This window comes from Hibiscus syriacus, unplaced genomic scaffold (genome assembly GCF_006381635.1).
Source record: "Hibiscus syriacus cultivar Baekdansim isolate YM2019G1 unplaced genomic scaffold, ASM638163v2 tig00112488_pilon, whole genome shotgun sequence".
Lineage (NCBI taxonomy): Eukaryota > Viridiplantae > Streptophyta > Magnoliopsida > Malvales > Malvaceae > Hibiscus > Hibiscus syriacus.
The window spans coordinates 12133-27150 of NW_024063342.1; the positions used below are offsets into that span (position 1 = coordinate 12133).

The following is a 15018-nucleotide window of genomic DNA, read 5'->3' on the forward strand; positions in this document are numbered from 1 at the left end:
AACTATGTGCTTAGTGTCTAATCTATCAGTTTTGACCCGTTTTAGTATATTAACTTTTAATTTTTTAAAATCATCCTAAAGTTTAATATTTGTTTTATTTTAGTATCTCGTCATTAAAAACTTTAGTTTTGTTTTATTTTAGTGTTTGTTCAAAATTTAACGTTAAGTTTTGAACAAAAAATGAAAGTTAAGTACTAAACGTGTTAAATTTTTAAAGGTTGGGTACTAAAATGAAACGAAAATTAAACATCATGTATATTTTATAAAATTAAAAGTTTAAGTATTAAAATAGACTAAAACTAATAGTTTATGTTAAATATGTAATTGACCCATAAAAACTCAAAAAGGAGTCGTTTGTCGTATTGTGGATTTGGAATTTGGACAAATTGTATAAATTGGGGGATACGTCCAAGACAAACCTTTTTCATTCTTTTAAAACTTGGTCTGCCCCATCACGTTGTCCAATGGGAAGTTATCCCGTATAGTTTTAATATATAGTTAATGAAGTGTGATATCGAAAATATTATTATTATTTTAATATTTTTAGTAAAGTGTCTAATATTAATATTTTTGATAAAAAATAATATTTTAGGTAGTATTTTATTAGATATGTTAATAAATCCGGTAAAACACACAATAATAACATTTCCGATAGAAATAATAATGTTTTAGATAATTTTTTACCGAAAATGTTAAAAAAAATAATATTTCTGATAATATATTTCCTTAACTATATATTAAAAATAATATTTCTGATAATATATTTCCTTAACTATATATTAAACTGTTATATGTGATACTTTCCTTTATCCAATCCCTTTTCACTTCCCACCTCATGCCTTCATTAAATTATTGATTAATAAGCAAAGTTGGTTGGAATGGATAAGATTGAGATCCTATTAGATTATTATACATTTGAATTTGGAATTTTATTAAACATAAATTTTTAATTAGTTATAGATATGGAATCTAGATCTAATAAATTTTGATATGATCAGGATCATATGTTTTAAAACTTTGAGTTTATGTTTGATTTTTCAAAGGATAAAATTGAGATAAGTTCGAGTTTAGTATAAAAAAATCTATGTCCAAAGATCTTAGACAATAGTAAAGATCTTAGACAATAGTGTAATTATCTCTTATATATTATATTCATAAATAACTATAATGATACTTTTATTTATATATTTTTTTAATTATGTCACTATTTTATCTAATAAATATAAAAATTATATATATACTTTGTATCGAGTTGGTTTGAATACGGATTTCATTCAAAATTTATTTTGATTTTTGATAAGTATAATCTTTCTAAATTTAAATCATGTCGAGTGACGGATTAAATAATAGATTACTCATATTAAATTCGAATCGATAAAAGATTCAATCCAACTCAACTTATTTCTATCCATATTCTTAGTATAAAGTTTTTTATAATATATCCCATAGCAGAGGTGTCAATTGTAATTATAATAAGGGCTACATCAGGGTGATGTAATAATGACAACCCCCCAAAAAATAGGTACAGATATAAGATACAAAAATTTTAGATTGGAATCCCATTGATCAAGGGAAAAGGGATTGTGTTGTAGGTGATGATAACATTGAAAATAACATACAAAATTATATATATATATGATTATTTGATATGAGTTATATAAAATTTAATTTATACATTGTCAAGAAAATGTAATTTATACAATTTAAGTTATATATATAAGATTTAAGAGTTAAAATTGGGTAAACTACGCATTTAGTATCTAAACTATAAGTTTTTGTCTGTTTCAGTACTTGAACTTTCAATTTTTTCAAAATCATACCTAATGTCTAGTTTTTGTTTCATTTCAGTGCCCCATCGTTAAAAACTAAATAGAGGGGGACGGGGCATAGCTCCAATGGACGGACGACCAATCCAAACGGCTGACCATGACAGAACGACGAGTCGACGAACATAGTCCAATTCATGCCCATCAAACGGTTCATGACGAGATCAAAGGATGAAGAAGTCGAAGTGTCCATCATCGATTGGGGAGATTGAGGCATTTTTCCAATGAAATGGAGGCCGAAATCACGTGAAAAGTTTGGACTTCATATGCTGATAGATGTGACGACCAACTAGCCCATCCGTTAAGTTTTTAACGGTGAGATACTAAACAAAAACTAAACGTTAGATATGATTTTGGAAAAAAATTGAAAGTTTAGATACTAAATGTGTAATTTACCCTTTAAAATATATAATTTAATATAGGTACAACCGCCGAAGGTCCGAAAGAAAACTTGGCAGCGTTGCCCCGCTTTGTTTCCCTCTATTTCGATAATACATTGTAATTCGAGAGGGTCAGGCCTTGTGCTGCATAGTGCATACAAGAAAGAGAGTCATCAACAAGAGAACCAAATCAGCAGAGAGTACAGTGCAAAATGCCAGGGTCTTGCAAAATTTGAGAACAAATTCATAAGCAGATAAAATTCCAGAATAATACATATACCCTTCTTCGAATTAAAGAAGGCAAAAATAAAAGCATCCATTGTCCATGCTTAAATATTTTCTCCCATGATTAACAGCCTACTGCTTCAAATGTAACTAGGATGTTTTAGGAAATAAAAAAAATGCTTCAAAAAAGACAACCTAGGCCTGTATGTCGAAGGTTGGGAATCCTGCCAGCAATCTGTGAGCCAAATCTTTCTGCCGCATGATCTTTGGAATCCTGTAGTTTAGAATGCCGAGCAGTAATTTAGTGCCACAGCTTACTACAGAATCCATTGCGTGGCCTCTTGCTAGATATGATATCTGAAAACGAGTCAACCAACTGGCCTGCCAAGCTACTGGATCGTCGATCAGGGTTTGAATGAATGTGTTGACCACCCTACGTTCTTGCTCCGTCGACCTCAAGCTAAACCATGTTAGTAGTTTCAATCTGAATTCCTGGTTAATATGACCCTCACATTCTAGCCATCTGATTATCTTCACACAGGACTCAAAATTCTCATCCAAGGAAGTAGAAAATTTTGAGATTCGAAATGGTGAACTGTTTATTAGAGTGCTATCACAGTCATGTGCCTCTTCATTTGAGTTTGCAACTCTTTTCCGGCACAACTCTGTATGGGAATCAACGGCAGGCACTTCCCCAGTAGGTCCATTAGTCCAGGTCTGGGAATCACCACTGCCGTTTGATCTTGCTAATCCGTTCGTCTCTATTTCATGTGAAGCAGCGTCATCATCTGCCTCCACAGCCTGTCCTAAAGTGCAACCATTGTCTTCATCCCTGGAGGATTCAAATGGAGGTGTAAGTTCTTCGTTAAGATCAGGGACGGAGGCAACATTTAAGTCTAGCTCACGTGAAACAGATGGCACGTGATCGTGTTCTCGAGTTTCAGGTTTGACAATTTCCCTTGCTCCTCGACATTTGTCTATATCAGTGCTGCAAAACCCTTCAAGGTAGCCTTGCTCTTCAGCGCAAGCAAGACGCATGATCTTTCCAAGGTCTCGAACCTTAAATACAGACGAGCCATTTGTTGTGAGCTCCTTTGAACCTGAAGAACTTCCTTCAGTAAGGGCATTATCTTTCTTGTGATTCATGACAATGGTTGAATTAGGATTCTTGTGAATTATCTGTACACTCTTGGTAAAGCATTTAGCCTCAGAATGACCCAAATCACCGGCTTCAGTATAAGAAACAATACGAAAGGTATACTCAGTACAGGGCTGCAGATTAGCTATTGAAATCCTTCTCTGAGTTCTCGGAAAGACACAGATAGGTTCTTTTGTATGTGTCTTGTCTCTACTCTTGAAATACCAGAGCTTATAGCCCTCAATCTCATTAGATGAGCAGTAGACATTTCAATCAGAATAATTGCAACAGATGACGACGTTATTTCTTCAAAAAGAAACCTGCAAGCAGAAGGACGTGAATCTGCCCATATGTTAAAAAAACTGTTACCAACTTCTTTTTCAAAAAAAAAAAACTGTTACTAATTTCAAAATAATCAATAAGAAATGGAAGAAGACACTGCTTCTAACCTTGGCACTTCGGGTTAGTGTTAAGAGTTGTAAGCCATTCATCTGCTTTTTCAATTGCAAGAGAGCATAGTTTATGTATATCACCAGCAACAGAAAGCCTACTGACAATTCCCCGTTCCATTTTAGCAGAAACCCCATTCACAGTGCCCACTTCTGCTTCTAGTTTAGCCTTTGCGTCTTTCACAAACTCGTGCAATTCTTTAAAGCGAGAAGTCTTATCTAGGAGTCTGTAACTCAAGTATATTCTATAACAAAGTACATCCAGGCGGCGAGCATCCTTAGCTATACTTAGTTGCTTCTTCCAACATCTGCCAGAAGCAAACAAACCACACAATCCTGTTAGCCCGTGCTGAAATAACAAGTACGTAGTATATTCTCTGAAACCAAGTTCATCAAGTTGAATCAGTTTCAACATCAAATTTAGGAAAAACTGACATGGTGATAAACATGGAAACCACGTAAATTCTCTGAACAAATTAAGAAGTCAACCACTTGAAACATGGCTCGTATAACTTCCATGCAAATAAGAGCAGATTGTAAGACTAAGGCCCAGCGAAATGAATGAAGCATGAGATTCAAGCCAGTTACTTACCCAAGTATACCTGAAACTTTACCACATGTAGCACAACAATAGCTACCATCGAGCTGCATTAATTGGCCAAGATCAACAACCCCAACCTTTTCACGTTGAAGCGCACACTCAATATGGCAAGACAACCCACAAAAATTCCCCTCACCAGTCTCAGAGGTGCATACCAACCAAAGACTGGGATCCTTTTTGTCATCAAATAAGTGACAGATACAACATGAGCATCTCTTGCAAAATGTGTCATTTATGGACAAAGCAGCTCTGCAAGCAGAATTTTTACAGGTCCATGCGTTAGACAATCCATTATCTGAAGGCTGCTCAGAAGCTAGAAGCACCCTCATAGGGTTCTCCCTTTTTCTGGTTTGTTTCCTAGAGGAAGGCTGACTGTTGGCAGTGGCTGAGGCCTTTCTTAACTCTGACTTCTTGATTAGCTTGTTACACAACTTTAAAGCTTCAGTCATTTTGCTCTTTGAGGAAGCTAAATTTTTCTTGTTCTTTATCAGAACAGGTTCGAAGAAGCTCCTTTCTTGGACCAGATTTCAGGAACTCTTGTAGGAGTTCTGAACTTCTTGAAGCATCATCTAAATGGCTTTGCACACTTGAAGAAAGACTTTGTAAGCCAAAAACTGTACAGAAAAAAAAACGTGAGAAATCAATTGGTGAGATGGAAAATACTTGGTAGGAACTAAAACAAAGGTTTTAAGGTAAGGAAAATATACGTCCACACATTGGAGTTTGCAAAGACAGTTTACATAAGAAAAACTACTAATATTGTGGATAAATTATGTTGTGAAAGAAGCTGAGCTTCGGTGTTCCATGTCAATAGGCATAAAATATAACTTCCTCTTCTTCCCGGCAAACCCCCAACCCCAATTACGAGTCATCCTTTTCAATATTAAGTAGCCTAAGATTTGGGGCTACCATTTGATTATATACTTTTTGGTCCTATTCTCAACCCCTTGACATCTGTAACTCTCACAAATGATCTCTTTCTAAAGACTTGTGTTATTGGGAAAAGTCATGATAAAAGTTGGAGTCTTTTAACTCATTATCCAAATTAGCTATTGAGAGCTGCCAATTAGCTCTCAAAGAAAAATACCAAGATAGAATTTAACCGAATGGTTTCAATAAGTCAAATGGAAAAAATTGAAAAAGAAGAAAAGAGCATATGAACAGCAATATAAACAGAGCTAGACACACTATGCAAGTTCAAGGAATTTGTATCTAAATTCTAAGCACTGACAGCAGTACCAATAATTTGAAGGCTAAAATAACTAGAAACAAAAGGAACAATAACAAAAATGAAATCAGCCCAGATTAGGCTGTTGAATGCTCTAGTTTTATTTACTCCTACAATTTTCATTGAGAATTAGCAGACATATATATATATCCATGATGAGATGCAATGCATCCTATTTCTACTAAAAAAATAAAATAGAAAGAAAAGTGGTGAAAACAAAAAATTCTGGTCCATTCTTTTAAAAAAGACTTCTCAGACAAATAATCCAAATTCAGATATTTGGGACCCATGGTATAATTATCTGCATGCGAGCATATCAGATCTTGAACATAAGGTCATTCTGCAATGTAACTAAAGAAAGAAAGTAGAACTTTAAATAGAATGATAGGATAGCATCCCAAGTGAAGCAGATGTTCATAGAATTTACTAGAAATTTCAAATGGTTTGTGCATAAGATAACACACATGAAACAAAATTGACAGCAAAAGGAAAGAATAAGAAAATGGTGCAGGCTGCAGCAGAGGATTGCAAAGCAGCCCTAGTCATCCAATACAATTAGGATTCAAGAGAATCATTTATATTTTATAAGCTCCATAAAGGAAATAAATATATATATAATTGGACCAGATTTTTATAGGATTGAATCAGATCATCTAAAGAAATATACAAGCAGTCAATGGTTCAAACAGGTTTGAATTATCAAAGAGTGTCAGATTAGTAACTTGATTAGTGATCAATCATAAAAAAATCACAATCATCTTAGAAAACTCTACCAATAGAGCATAGCTGTAACCAATATTACTTATAAACACGTGGTAATAAATTCCTTGTACATAAGTATCATCAAACTTTAAATTAAATAAGAAACATATGTAAAGAGGTTTAACTTTCACGGAACTATAGGGAAGAATCAAAATCAAATGACTGAACATGATACCATCCACTGTAACATAATATATGTGAAACAGGAAGCCAGGGAGAATGTCGGGAACGCATTTTTTTTAAGATGGTTCTCAATGTTTTCCATTGCATACAAGCCATTTCATCAGCCTCAATAAACACTTTATAGAGCCTTTTAATCCAAGATGCATAAAGCATCATTTCTCAAGGTCCAGAATCAGTTATTTCAGCACTAGAAATGACAATGAAAAACAAACAAAGTGAAGCTAAAGTGATATAACCATCTTCAACAAACAATCCCATTTAAGAACACGAGTTACATAAGAAACAGATAAAGAAATAAGAACATGAAGTTAGAGAATAAACAGAAGAGAAAATATGAAGATTATACCTTAAGCAAGATATTTATCTTCTAAATCCATAATTTAAATGTTGAAACCCGCAAACCTTAGCTCTCCCCTGTCAAAATTAATCAACTTCAACATTCAGCATACCAGTGAATTATCAATATTAGACTAGTTCCTAATCTACATCATCAACCAATCATTAATGAACCACCACCACCCACAAAAAAAGAGCAATAAAAGCTTTCCTCCTACTTATGTGTGGAAGAAAATTTCATTCTTTATGCTTCGAATTGAAAGCTTCACTCCAAAAACAAATTTATACATTTTTAATTAAAGCATAATCCATGGGCTAAAAAAAGGAACTTTCCAGCTTTTCCACCACATTTGAAAGTTACATTAAGAAGCTAAAAACAAAAAATTGATTGCTTTACGCCATGCAACACTCAGTAGAAAGAGAATAAAATAAAGCAGAAACAAAATCCAGGATGTAAAGCTCGTTTGAATAGCGAAATACAAACAATGCCTGTGAAGTTAACAATAAGTTAACGGATAAAGAAACCAAATAAGACCGGAACAATAATTCAAAAATAAGTAAAGATCAAATGTAGGATAAATAAAAGATCGTAAATTCAAAGCCGCTATGCGTACATATACATGAACTATATTTAACAGACCCAAAAGGAAGCAAAGAAGAGCCCGCAACTCGAACGAATACGGATCTGAATCATCTGATAATTTTTTTTAAAAATACAAAAAAGGGAGAAAAACAAATCTAGGAGCAAATAAAGTACCTTCGTATAACGAGGATTGAGGGAGAAATTTAGGGTTTTAACAGAGCCAAAACCCCAAAAAATATATATATTGTCATTGAATCCAAAGGAAAACAATGAGAAAATAAAGGCGAGGAGTCTCTGTCTCTGCGTGTTAGTTGGATTTTGAAGAGAGAAGCTTGTAAGAGTTGCTAACTTTTTGAGTTTTTGACGCTAAATAAATTTGGGTAAACTATACTAAACACCACTTAAGTTTAGGCTGTATATTTTTTTTACCACTTAACTTTAAATTACTTCAATTTTAATATTAAACTTTAGTTTCGAGTTCTATTAGCTCATTATGTCGCTAAATTGTTAAGAGTGTGATGACATGACAATTTTTTCTATTAATTTTAGTTTTTATATTGATTTTGTCACTAATTAATTTTAAGCACTAAATTTTAATTTATGTATCAATATAATCCCTACATAAAATCATCAATTCATCCATTTGTCACTGCTATTGAATCGTTACCATTATTAATCATCATTCGTAGTAAGATTGATATCAAAATATATTCATATCTTACTCTTTTTTCTCCGAATTAATTTTTTTATGAAATTAATAAAAAATCATCTAATTATTTAATGTTGTAATGCTCCAATTCTTTTGATGGTCATTTGATGAGATTAATTGCGATGTATGATGTTCATCTTCTTAAAGGAATGTTTCTTAATCATATCAAAATTGAGAAAGCTCTTAAACTGCAAAATAATTAATTTTTTGTGTTTGTTTCATAAATTTTAAAGATATTTTAAGAAATATAAATTAATAAACCAATAATGGATAATGAGATAATTGTTTTGATAATTATAAAAGAAATAGGAGAACGATGATTTCTGATAATGATTAAAATGAGTGAAAAACTTAATTTTTATGAAGAATATAATGATCGATGAGGGGAAATAAAAATTTACTTTTTTTACTTTCACATAGCACCAAGCATGTCATCTAACTGTAAACGATTTAACTGTTTAATACTTTAATTAAACTCGAAACTAAAATTTAGTGTTTAGATTGAAGCATTTTAAAGTTACGTGGTGAAATAACTTAAAATTTAGTGATACTTGTAGTTTACAGGGAACTTTTTCCGAGGTGACTCACGCGTTGAAGTGAGACCGCGTTTGATTTGTTCGTTCAACTGAAAAGGCAAGATTGGGTGCTCAACTCCTGGCTACACAAGGAAATAAAGTACGTGCAACAGATTCTTCTCTCTCTCTCTCTTTTCTTTTTTTTACTATATGTCGAGTGTGATTTAACCGCTTCCGTGGCAGCGCGTGATTGAATGTTTCTCGCCCGTAGGTTAACTTTTCTATTGGGCAAATTACACTCTTCCTCAGTGAATTTTACTTTCTTCTATTTCACTCATCTTACTTTTAATGTTTCAATTTGCTCACTGAATTTAAGACAGTGAACTTTTTTTTGTTACTTGGCTGTTAATCTTATAACGGAATTATGACATGTAATTATTTAATAATAAAAAGATTATGACAACAACAACAACAACAAATCCATATTCCCATATGCAATGGGGTAGGGGGGAGGTAAGGTAGTAGGCTGCCTCCAACGACAGGTTGAGAGCAGCTTCCATGGAAGACCTCCGTCAGTCAGAAAATTAAAAATAATAATAAAATGTAATGCATGTATAAATAAATAAATAAATACATAGTTGAACAGTCTTCATATGCAGTCTTCATATGCGCGTCTGTAATGCGAAGTAATCCCTGCGTAAAAATCTCTGCATATAGACAGAAACGTAAGACCCGACTAAATTTAAAAAGAGGAAACCTGAAGAGAAATGATACACAAAAGTCAACGATAGCAAGGTACGAGAAGGAATTAAAGTCAAATGTGTTAAAACCTAAACTAAGGCAACACTACTCCGCCACCCTAATTCTAAGCCTTCTTAAATTCCAATAACATAAACATATAAAAAGTAGAAGTCATGGAAATTACTACAAAGGCATTAAAAGAAGACAGAGATGATACACCATGTGGGTGTGACCCTCATTACTCGGCTACCCTAGTATTAAGTCCCCATACTTTCCTATCAGAGGTCATATCCTCGGTAAGGGCTACATCCTTTAAATCAGATCTCAAGCAGTCTTCCCACTTCCACCTTGGTCGTTCTCTCCTTCTGGCACCGTCGACTGTAATCGACTCTACCCTCTTGACCGCATCCGACGGTTGTCGCCGAATGACATGCTCAAATCACCGTAGTCTTCCCTCCCTCAATTTTTCGGATACAGGCACCACTCCCAAGGACACCCTAATAGAAGAGTTTGGTGTCATATCCCACAGAGTCTTACCACATGCCCATCGAAGCATTCTCATTTCTGCGGCCTCCATCCTCCTTACGTGATCATTCTTGATTGCCCAACATTCTGATCCATACAGCAGCGCTGGTCTTATTTCCATTCTATAAAATTTTCCCTTAAGTTTTAGAGGCACATTCTTGTTACACAAAACTCCAGTAGCAGCCCTCCACTTTAACCATCATGCCTTTATACGATGTGTAACGTCATCATCTACACCCCCATCTTTATGTATCATAGACCCTAGGTACTTGAAACAATCATTTGAGGGGAGAACGTGTCCTTCTATGCATACTTCTACATCTTCATCGTTTTGGTTCCCACTGAAGTTTGAACATAAATACTCTGTCTTTTCAATATTGATCCTTAGACCTTTTTCTTCCAAAATAGGCTTCCAGGTAGCCAGTCTACTATTCAGCTCAGTTTTTGTTTCAGCAACTAGGACTAAGATATAAGGGCTAAGAGCCGACCCCTGGTGGAGTCTGATTTCCATAGGGAATGCCTCGGTGTCGCCAACTATAGTCCTGACGTGTGTAGTAGATCTACAATATATATCACGAATCACCCGGGTATAAGCTGATGGAATTTGTCTCGTTTCCAAGGTCTTTCAGATCGTATCACGGGGAACGCTATCATACGCCTTCTCAAGGTCAATGAACGCCATGTGAAGATCTCTATTTTTTCCCTATATTTCTCCATAAGCCGTCGAAGTAGATGAATCACCTCCGTAGTAGACCTGCGTGGCATAAAGCCAAATTGGTTTTCCGAAACCCTAGTAACCTGTCTCAACCTAACCTCTATCACCCTTTCCCATAGCTTCATGGTATGGCTGAGTAGTTTAATACCTCTGTAGTTGCCACAACATTGGGGATCTCCTTTATTCTTATAGATTGGTATCACTGTAGACTCTCTTCACTCCTCTGGCATCTTGGTAGTCTCTAAAATAATATTAAAGATATTGGTCAACCACTTAACTCTCTCTTCTCCTAGGGCCAACCACACAGTGATAGGAATTTGATCTGGACTGATAGCTTTGTCCCTGCCCATATTTCTAAGAGCCATTTTGACTTCCTCAAACCCAATCATACTTGTAAGGCAGTCATTGGTCGTAGTATGATGGTCGCTTGACCCATCAACGATATTATCTCTACAGAAAGAGGCACCGTCATTAAATAAGCCAAAGAAGTAACTACCCAAACCCTCTTAATATCATGATCTTTCACTAAAAGAACACAATTGTTGTCCTTAATAAACCTAATGCTACCTAGATTATTTTTCCTATTCTCCCTGGATTTTGCAAGCCTGAAGATGTCGTTTTGTCCTTCCTTGGTGTCTAATCTCTTGTACATTTCCTCGTATGCCTTATCCTTTGCTTTAGCCACCGTTTTCTTGGCTTCCCGCTTTGCCTCCTTGTATCTTTGTTTAGCTCTCGACTTGAAGCAAGTTTGATTTGTCTTCACCTTAGTTTGGACTTCGTCGTTCCACTACCATGATTCTTTATGTTCCTTGGCCTTCCCTATCGATAACCCAAGGGTTTTTTTGCCCACCTCTCTGATGGAATTTTCCATATTTTTCCATAACAGATCTACATTATTTGAGTTTGTAGTTCCAAAACATGTATTAGACAAAACTTTACTCCTAAAGTCATCAGTTGTCGCTCCATGTAAGTTCTTCCAAAGGATTCTAGGTTTACCAAGTTTAGCCCTCCTATGAGTGCTCCGCTCGTGAAGTACGCGGAATACCAAAACCAACAATCTGTGTTGTGATGCACATGCCTCTTCAGGGAACACCTTACAGTCAATACAAGCCTATCGATCTCGATTTCGAACCAGGATGTAGTCGATTTGGGTACAATGTCCCCCGCTATGGAACGTAATCAAGTTCATATCTCTCTTGTTAAAGAAGGAGTTTGTGACCACCATATTGTGTGCAGTAGCAAATTCAAACAACGTACGCCCCTCCTCGTTCCTACTACCAAAATCGAAACCCCCATGAACACCGTCATACCCGTCGGTTGCACTACCTATATGGCCATTAAAGTCTCCCCTATGAAAACTCTTTGGTCATCCGGAATGCTCCTAAGTACATCATCTAACTGATCCCAGAAGCAATGTTTCTCCCCCTCTCCTAGGCCAACGTGTGGGGCGTACACTGAAAGGATATTCACCACTTCCGCTTCTATAATAACCTTAATCATCATGATCCTATCCCGGTATCTACAAACTTCAACTACATTTTCCTTGAGCCTAGAGGATACCAAGATACCCACCCCATTTCTAGTGTTATCTACGCCTGAATACCACAACTTGTACCCATTACACTCTTTTGCACAAGCCCCTTTCCACCTAGTCTCCTGAATACATGCAAAATCTATTTTCCTATTACTAAGTACGTCGGTCAGCTCCAGCAGCCTAGCATTTAATGTGCCTACATTCAATGAACATACTCTAAGTCTAGTCTCCTTCACACCACTCTGTCGAGCCCTCCCCCTATACGCCCCATGAGATCTAAAAGAAAAACATGACCTCAAGTAATCATCTATAGTCGAAGCTATGAGGAACTATGAAAAATGAATCGTTACGAATAATAAGCAACTTCAATCTATAACATATAAATCTTACACCTGTTCCAGTGAAGGCGAATTTCAGATTTTTGATAACAAAAACTAACGTAAAATAATATTTGAAGATTCGGGTACCTAACTTCTCTTAGATCAAGCAATTAAAAGAATGGATGATTAAATATTATTAAAATCAAAGGAAAAAATGTTTCCTTTTTTTATACCGTTGTCGGCAGGGGACCAAGGAAAGAAACCAAAAGAATCGTCACCGTGGAAGTCGCCAGACTCTGAAGCTTTAGAAGAGAAACGAAGGATTCGAGAGGGACGATTAGAGAATCTGAAGGAATTTGGGAGGAAATAATTGGGTTCTCTCCAAGGAGAGAGAGAAGGAAATGCAGAGAAAGGCGTTGAACGGCTAGAAAATTATAAAAGCTTCATATAAAAACGGTACTTTTTTTACAATCAATTTGCATCAGATTCCCAGGAAGTCACAAAATTTCCAGTCCGATCATTCAAATTTTCATCAAATATAAATAATCAAGAGAAAAACTGATCACCAAAAAAGCTTAAAAAAACAAAAGAACTCACAGATCAAATATACTCAAAACCAGGGTTTTAAAAAACGGTCCGCGACCGTTATTTCGGCTGCGATATAGCGGTTTCGCCGCTGTCCGAGTTACCCGCGATGGCCGCAATCACGGTAAATTCGAAATAACCGAAAACGCGATCGCGACCGCGATTTGAAACTCTGCTCAAAACAACCTGTTGGGTCAAGCTCAGATCCTCACGAAATGTCCAGAAAAATCAGTTTCGGGGCTTGATCTGCAGATGCCTCTTTTCAAGGAATCGGTTAACACAGATTCATAAGAAAACAAGTGTTAGTATATACTTATATTAACGAATGATATATTAGTCAAACAAATACAGATCACCCAAACTAAAGCAACGATAATGAAAGGAGGAAACGAATGGTGTGAATGGAGAGTTAGAGGCTGCAAGATCTGAACACCGACGAAAGAGAGATCATGTAAAATAAAAACTAAATAAATAAGAGGAAAAGACAAGTTAAACCCACCACCTCACGACCTTTATAACCCAAAAAGAAAGCTCTCATCAATTATGATTTTCAAAAAAAGAGCAAACTGCTAGCATTGCCTCGCATGGCCATTCCCAGATGGTCCTCCTCGCTTCTCAACGACAAGAAGCATGAAGAAGGAAGCACGAAGCCTCACTTCAATTCAGATCATCTCAAAAGCACCGGGTAAAGTTCATATACCCTATAAAAAAAGGTAATCATGCTCACTGCATTTGTGGTAAACGTCATGCTCTCCAGCCCTTCCATTGATGCATATATGAATCAAGCAATTAACATCACCACATAACCAATTCATTTCAGCAAGGGTTTAGGGTTAATTACCATAGACGAAAAGTGCAGCTTTAGTGCCTCCTACCCTTTTGTCTTGCTTTAGTAATAGTGCATGTTTGCAGTGCAACAACAAAATGGGTTGGTAGCTAAAAATATGACAAGTGAAAGATGACAAAAAGTATGACGACAGTGAGAACTGGTGGCCGCTTCTCCAGCACCTCCCATTCATGAAGAAAGAGAGGCTCGCTAATTAAACAATCTGTCTATAGCTTTGAAAAGCATGTTGAAATTTAAGTCGAAAAACATTTACCATTTCGTTTTTTTTCCTCTGTGTTTTTCTCCTTTGAAACCAAAAAAACACTCTTTTTGTTAATCTAGAAGAGCCCCCCCCCCCCCACTTCGATGCGCGTTCCCACCATAAAACCCAAAATCCCATCATCGTTTTTGCCTCGAAACCTCAAAACTTATACCCAAAAGAAACGGTCAACTTCAACGAAGACAAAAGGCGAAGGAGATGTAAAAACCCAAAATTTTTAGAAGAGAGAATCAAGGGGTATCAGGGATCACCATCATCAACCCTCATCGCCGTCACTTTGTGTTTGAAGAGATGAGAATTAGGTGCTACAGGAGTTGGATCTTTCTTGTTTTAGACTATGGACAAAGACAGTGATTTTGGAATATAATAAAAACAAAGAAAAGAACAACCCAAAAAAAAGCTCGACTAAATGAGATTGATGAGAGAAGAGAGGGGGAAGAGAAAAAGGAAGAAGGAAAGAGTGAAAAGTAAACTATTTTTTCTTACGTGTTATTTACAGTATTTTAAACATTTAAAAATCATTTAAATAATTACACGTCATAACACCTTTATAAGAT

General features: G+C 35.7%; 1 pseudogene; it reads right to left on the reverse strand.

The window, feature by feature from the left end:
* Nucleotides 1-2634: 2634 nt before the first annotated feature.
* Nucleotides 2635-7231, reverse strand: LOC120180080 (annotated as a pseudogene).
* Between the last annotated feature and the right edge of the window lie 7787 nt (nt 7232-15018).